This window comes from Branchiostoma floridae, chromosome 10, assembly GCF_000003815.2.
Source record: "Branchiostoma floridae strain S238N-H82 chromosome 10, Bfl_VNyyK, whole genome shotgun sequence".
In the NCBI taxonomy this organism is placed as follows: Eukaryota; Metazoa; Chordata; class Leptocardii; order Amphioxiformes; family Branchiostomatidae; genus Branchiostoma; species Branchiostoma floridae.
The window spans coordinates 18,968,506-18,976,644 of NC_049988.1; positions in this window are offsets into that span (position 1 = coordinate 18,968,506).

Here is an 8,139-nt window from a genome sequence, read left to right on the forward strand (position 1 = left end):
TGACAGGAAAATCTTACCGAAGACTGAAAGTAAAGTTATACTTCTGTAGTTATTCACTTTGTCCTTCAATCCTGATTTGAACAGTGGGTGTATGATACCGACAGTCCAATTCTTCGGAAAAACACCTAAGTCAAAACACTTGTTGAATAATGTTTTAAGATAAGGTGATAAAATCGAAATGCTCTCACGAAAGAATTCTGGTATCAGTTTATCTAAGCCTGGCGATTTTCCCGGTTTTAGATTCCTAACGCAGTGAATGATCTCTTCCTCCGTTATTTCCTTATCCAGATTGCCATTAGCATAACCCGTGTCGTGTGAAAAACTCTCTAGCGGTTCCGAGAAGTTTATATCTTCCTCATCAGGACTACTTTCTACCCCTCCAGCATAGAGTTCCTCAAAAAAATTTGCAAATTCCTGGGCACTTATATTACCTATCGTACTTATCCTTTTTCCCCTTACAAGCGTCCAAAATTCTTTAGGGTCCCTGTGTAAATTTTTTAATTTTGTTCTAAGCTTCGCTGCGTGGGCTCTACGTTTAGCCTTGACCAAAGCTTTGTACTCCGTCTTAGCTTGTTTAAACATCTTCCAATTCTGTTCGCTTCGTTCCCGTCTATACTTATGTAGCCTTTTACTCGCTTCATGTTTAGTTCGTTTACAGTCCTTATCAAACCAACATTTCCTGTTGGATACCGACTGTTTCCCTGACTTAACTGAGTTAGTAATTTTCATGCTCGCAGCCGCCGTTTCCAAAGTTAGGCTGATTTTTTCGACAGCTAGATCTATTTCGTTTCTTTCCAAGTCTGATTCTATTTCCCTCAAAAGCGTCTGTACAGTTTGTCCCTGCAGTGTACTTCTAAACTCTTCTGCTCTGTCAAGGTTCCACTTATAACGGGTTGATGAGATGGTGTCTGAGTCGGGACTGGCTTCTGTCTTGGGTGGAAGACGATTTCCGGTCGGTATTGTAAAAACAAGTGGTAAATGGTCTGACTCTATTTTGGTTTCTACCCTAAAATCTGTAATCTTTTCAAGCATAGTATCTTTCGCTAACAGATAGTCTACCACACTTTTTCCCGGACTTCCCTGTGTGGACTGTGTATGAGTTTGAAAACATGTAAAACTGCCTATATCTTTGTCGGCAAACAGCCGGCCGTTCGCAATCCTCAAATTTGTAGCCCTACATAAATTAATCAAGTTCAGTCCAAAACTGTTTATATGTGTATCTTGGGACGTCCTCTGGGGCATCGCTGTGTCAGATGGGTAATTTGTTGGGAGAGGGACGAACATATCATCATCATCTTTTTCATCAACATAGTCGTGTAAATTCCCAGTTCGTGCATTGAAATCTCCCATTATCATATAATCACAATCATCTAGTTTCGCAGCGTACTGTGACAATTCAGTTTCTACAATTTGGAAAACGTCCTCTATCTCATGAGCGGGTGATCCCGCCGGAGAAACGTACACCGTACCGATCAATAAGCTCACCTCCCATTGAAAGAAGTCCTTATCTAATACACACCAAATAATGTTCTTAGATTTGCTGGGAAGGCAAGTAACCCCTTCTTTAATTTCTTCCCTGACATATAAGGCAATGCCCCCCGAATTTCTAATGGCTCTTTTACTTTTAATTCTGTTACTCGTATAAACAACAAAACCATCAACTGAGAAGTCGTCATTGTCGTTACCCCATGTCTCTTGTAGACCTACAATATCACATTCTTTTAGGAAGTTTTCAAAGTCTTCATCATGAAGTTTACTTTTGAGACCATGCACATTCCATGAGGTAACTTTGATATTTCTGTCATGATCAAATAAAGTTATAGGTATTGTGTCCTGAGTCTTGTCACTACTAGAAATACAATCTGGTATTACAGTCTCTGAGCTAGTCTCAAGAGCCGTATCTGTTCCGCGGTTCTGTGTTTCCACCTGCTCGGTGGGATCCCTCGTCCGTGAAAATCCCGAGTTGACGTTGGTGGAATCCTCAAAGCGTCAGCATATGATGTTCCTATGCGCGTTCTCCCTTGTCGGTCACCTCTCAAATAGGCGATCATGTTCTTTGCGAGGAGAATTGTTCCACTCCTGTTGAGGTGTACGCCATCCGAGCTGAGATAGTGCGGACCGATGTTGTTGTTGTCTATGTACTGCCAGCCATTGTTCCTGCATACCTGCGCCACGCCCAGATTGATGCGGCATGTCCGTTCGCTATCCCCATTGGCTCTCCCAATTATTCCAGAGAGTGCAATCCTTGCCACACCTGCCTGTTGGAGTGTCGTTGCCAGGTGATGGGTTTTGTTGATGATTACGTGCTCTGGGTCATTGTTGTTGTTTGTGCCGGCGTGTACGATCACTGTGGAAGGTTTTTCTTCTTGCAAGATTTTACGCGCCGGAGCAAGCAATTCTTCGATTCGTGCACCGCGATGGGTGAAGCACTTGACATTGTTAAATCTTGACAGTTTATTTCCCTTCAAGTGTTTAATCATAGAGTCGCCTAAGATGACAACTTTTCCTGGGCCCTTGGCGTTGTAAAATCTAGTTTGCTGTTTTTTCCTGTACATATTGATTTGATGCGCTTGTTTCTGTGCCAGTTCAGCTAGATCTTGATCGTTTGTGGATCCAGACTCTTCCTGTTCTACTGAGGTCTCCAGAGGGGAGAAGCGATTTGAGGTACTAATTTCTGTACCCATGTTTCTCACTAGCATTCTTTGAGTACTTCTTCCCTCTACTGTATGCCAATCAGTAGAAGTGTGTTCTTGTGTCATGTTGCTCTCGTGTGTATAACATGTGTCTGTTTCTTTCAGGGACTTAACCTCTGCCTGGATCTGTTTAACTGAGCCAGCTAGTCGTTTAACAGTCTCAGAAAGACTTCTGCATGTTGTGCATACGCGATCATTAATCTCCACAGGTGTCTCGCATAGAAGACAGTGATCAGTGAAAGACTGCGTTCTCTCTTGTGTTTGTTCTTCAGAAATAGTTTCTGACAGATTTTCTACTTGCTCCATGTTATCATCATCGACATTACTGGTAACACTGTCTCTTAATTTCCTCAATTTAGTCATTAGTTGTTCATGTTCAACGTCTTCTACCACTTGTTCGTTTGCCCAGGTTTCTTTTAGTTGAGCCAGCTCGTCGTATTCTTTCTCCATTTGTTTTCGTAATTTTTCGGTCATGTCACCTTTAGCTTTCCTTTGGTCATCTGACTCTATCATTCCCCTCCTTCCTAGTTCCAGTCTGAGTTCTGTTATCTTCAACTTGGGTAGAAGAGCCAGGGCCACCTCTCTGCTGTACCCACATACATCCACCTGACTCCACATTTCCATAACTACCTCAAAAGTGCTGCGGCTGACGAATAAATTGGAACGGGCTTACCGATATTTTCTTGTACACTACTGCTGAGTGGATTTCGGCTTGTTGCAGCTTTTAGCTCAAGCTCAGACTCAGGATACGATGCGATGCGATGAGCCGGCGTATTGTTGACAGGAGACGCTAACTCGTTCAGGCCACTTTCCCGCCAACTGAAACTGAGAGTGGGAGGGCGCCAGCAAACGAGCAAGTATACAAACAGCAATCCTCGTTACTGTTCAATTATCTAAAGCAGGGCCAAGTGCAGAATAATCTTAGCTCTTATGCTGATTAAAATGGACCGAGACTTACCCGCGAGGGCTCCTTATTAGGAGCCCGTTGCGGTTTTTCCGCCCGAGGACTGGTTATGGCGTCGATCTGATCTGGTGACGAAGCTTCTTCACAAACAGCTCCAAAGTACTCCAAATTGGTCCAAATTCTTCTACTTTCGACTAAAAACAAGGTCTCTGTTGTACTTTCAAAGCTATGTTGCCAACTGTGCCTTGGTATCTCATGTAAAAGTAGATAAAAGACGGTAAAATCGAGAGCTACAGAATTTGCCTCCAGCGATGTCGGCGCATGCGTACTTTCCATTTGCAAAGGACGATTGCGACCCAACGAAACATGAACCCGAACTTTACAAACATGTATTTGGTAGACAATATATTGGTTCATAATCCATGTGAATTTCAATTGCAGAGCAAGTTGGGTTCGGAACTTATGATAGTTTAAAGAGCGTCCAAAATGACATATTATCAAAATCATGAAAATTGACCCACTTCAACGGACGATTGCGTGGCAACAAAACAAGAACCCAAACTTTGCTAGCATTCATCTAATAGCCCTATAGTAGGTTAGTATTTAAATTGCAAGCGAAAATATTTTATACTTATGGACTTACTACTTATGTGCTTTGAAGTTGGGCAAAATTTCAAATTTTTTACAACCTGAAAACAGTGTATTGTATTCAGGCTGCCCGGGACCTTAGAGTTTACAGGAGATTAAGTTTACTGCTACTTTATACAAGTTTAGGCATTGCTCGGATCAGCATATTCTGCTTTTGTTGTTTAGTTAAAGCATTATTCAGTAATAGTGCCCTAAAGTTGGCCAATTTTCATGTTTTGGGCATGCCAAAATCCGGAAAAATGGCCCCAAAACTTCTTTGGTCCGTTGCCATGGCAACGAGGGGTTCTGAGAAGAAAGAAAGCTATTTTGAGGGGTTGTGTACCAAGTACTATCACTGTGCAAAATATGAGCCAAATCTATTTTTTGACCGGTGCCACCATTGTTTGAACCTTACAGACATTCGCTCTTAAGGTGCGCTCCCACTGCCCTTGTGTCAAGCTTGCGTCACTGCGGGGGTTGAAATATACTCAACGAATTTCAGAGATAGAGAACGAATTTTCTTTCTTTTTGTGTATTTTCTCGTATTCTAAGTCATACTTTTACGTATTACGCATTATCTAATTATAAAAAATCGGAGAAAATAACAAAACAGTGACGCAGGGAGCAAACCCCGCAGTGACGCAAGCTTGACACAAGTGCAGTGGGAGCGCACCTTTTGTGATGTTGACATTTGAATGCCCTAGTATTAAAGGGGCCCTAAGCAGTTTTTGCCTGTTTTAAGTGGAAATATTTTGGATAATGTAATCTGTGTGATATTGACATCTACTGCATTATTATGATTATATTTGCACATTTACATCGTTATTTCATACTAGTGGTTAAAAATGGCACAAAAACAAGCCGCGCGAGGATTCCCTAAATATTATACCCCCAAAAAATTAGGCCCTTATCCAGCCAGTAACCGTTTTCTGTCGACAATGTTCGGCAAGTTCCGGGCGCGTGACGTTTTTAACCACTCAAAGTATGAAACAACGATGTAAATGTGCAAATATAATGCAGTAGATGTCAATATCACACAGATTACGTTATCCAAAATATTCCACTTAAAACAGGCAAAAACTGCTTAGGGCTCCTTTAATGACGTGTTGTTTTGATTCAAAACTTTTCAGGCCACCTCGTGCCATATTGTCACTGACTGCTTGTTCTTGTAGCTTAGCTAAATTTAGATAAAGTTTGAAGGATAGGCCAGCCTGGTCAGGTAATTACCACGTATCAAGCACCCACGTACATGGACTTATCATATGCACTATCAGTTGGATTGAATGGACTTGTTTTTCACATAAGGCTTGGTTATTGATTAATGAATCATGTGGTGCAAAGAGTATATTTGAAACATACTTAGGCTCCCACGCTCTACAGGGGGCCAAGAAACTTTTTGCACATTTTTTAGAAAATGTTTTTGTCCGTAGAAGTAACTTGATAACTTAAAGGTTCTTGTCACCACTGTTTTTCAATAACTACACACTTGTCCTGCACAGGGTTGTCAGTTACGGTACGGCTATAGAGCAGTCGCCCCCGTGCAAAAATCCATTGCATCTGGGTGTTTCAAACCATCAAAGCCATCCCTTGGACTAAACACATGATTGTACATTACTGACAAGACTGGGTAAAATGTGACAGACAGACGGACTGACGAGTACGGGTAGGCGTGGTATTTGCAGCCGAAAATTTCGAAAACTTTTGGCTGCAACCTGTGAGAAAATTCTTTCCGCGTTTTTGTAAGTTGCTTCATGTCACAATGCCTATGTTGGATTACAAGTTTAGTCGTATGTATGAATGGAGTTCACCTACCTTGATTGTGATCTCGTGCGTGTTAGTAAAAATGGACGTCTACGTTTGCAGCGAAGAAAGAAAGAGTTTTGACTATTTAACAGTCACAGCTTGGCTCCGTCCCACTATATCCGCAGTACTAGTATCAAGTACCAAGTTTATGATTGGTCAAGACAATCACGCCAGCTGACGCCGTCCTATGATGGGGCGTTGCGATATCTGTTTTTTTACATATCCGTCGGGGCTTCCCAGTGGTCAGCACTGAATCCAATGTACATAATACGTCGATGTAGGTTAGACATCCAGGTAATAAGATACACCAAAAAGTAGTTACTCAAGCAACTGGAACCTTGCTTGAGTAAGTACTTTTTGGTGTATCTTATTACCTGGATAAGTACATAAGTTTAGGACATGTTTAGGTCACATCCATTGCACAAGTTGGTTGGGAGTGGTACATATGTAAGGAAAGGCATCTTAGCCCTCTTTTGTGTGTTTGTCATTACTGGTCCGCATTGCTCAGTATTTTCCATTGTTTGGCCCAGAGGTGGCCCTACCACATTCTTTAAATAAGAGTTTGTAGAAAGGCAAAAAAAACTAGAAAGGCCGACATTTGCTTAAGAGCAAATACAGCATATTTCAGCCATACCCCTTCCCACGCAACATTGGACTGTTCCAAATCACCCCTGCGCAAAAATGGAACATCCTCTTAACAGTACATTATCCCCCAAAGTGGACTGGTATTGTGAATTGATTCCAGGTAAAAACAGAGCTTGCTTCTATTTTCAGAAAATGACAATAATCACACCTTCCATTCAGAAAATTTTCATCATGACTGAAAATTGTTGAATGACTTCATGTAATGTCATTAACAATTTTCAGTACGATAACTAGGTGTAAGTTTAAAAAAGTATAAGCTCCTTGTGATGTGGGTACATTTATTATTGCTGTGAACTTTTTTTATTCAAGTAGGGCATACGATTTAATAATTATCAAGCAGGTGCAGGTACTGTAGGAGCGTTTGTTTTCTTCAAGCTGTAAAACTGTTAAACTGTTTTACTTTGTATGCAATCAGCCATCGAGCCTATTCTTATTTTAGTTTGACAACTTCCTGCCAGACCCGGAAGATACGATTGAACTTTGTTTTCGTCTGTCTGGTCAGTCTGTTCATACCCTGGCGCTGAGAGTGTTTTATTGGGCTGAAACTCTGGCAGTTTAAAGTTACTTACAATTTAAATGTTCAAAGTTTATGTCAAACAACAACAGCACTAGGAAATGTGGCCACTATAGACAGGTGGTCACTATAGAGAAAATGCTGATCTATTGACTAGGAGCCATACGTTACACATGATTTCAGTACACTGATCATTAATCATATAAACATTGCACAGGTAAGCCAATTGTTTAGATGTACAATTAAGTTCAAATAATTCTGAAGAGAAATATTGATGAGAAAATAATCATTCTCGCCACTGTCTAACTTATAATTACGTATCAAAACTAAACGCAGATTTTCTAACTAACGCACCTTTCGACGACTTCATCAAAGGACCGCCGGCTATCAATCAAACACGGCTGTTGATTAGACTTAGAGTTTCATACAGTCATGTGCTGTGTGCCAGTTGACAGCGAACTTCATGCTACGTGATGTTTTACATTGCTTGGACCTTCTTTCCTACAGCGGTGCTTCTACAAAATATTTAGACTGTAACACTGAGTCCCACATGTTTTATAGAATAGAATTTGACGCAGAACAGCGTTTTTTGCTGGGTATTTTTCTTGAAACATGTCTGTGGGAATATCAGCGCGGCGGCGACGTAGGGATATCAGACCGTCAACAAAAGTCGCACGGCGGCTAACGGCGCAGCGAAGATACTAGCGCTATAAATAAGGATGGCAACCCGTACAATATTTTTGTATACTGTTGAGCTAAGTAAAGTTTGTTGTTTATGAGGTTTTAGTTGTCTTTGAAGCTTTGACCCGAAATATTTTAAAGTCAAACTGCTGAAGAGAAGTAAGTGACTGCTACGATTATCGTAGATATGGCCCTAAAAAAAACTGATAAAAGAAGCCTTCTCAATAGTCTAAAATGCAAGAGCTTCCGGGGGGGCTTCGCCCACCTGCCCC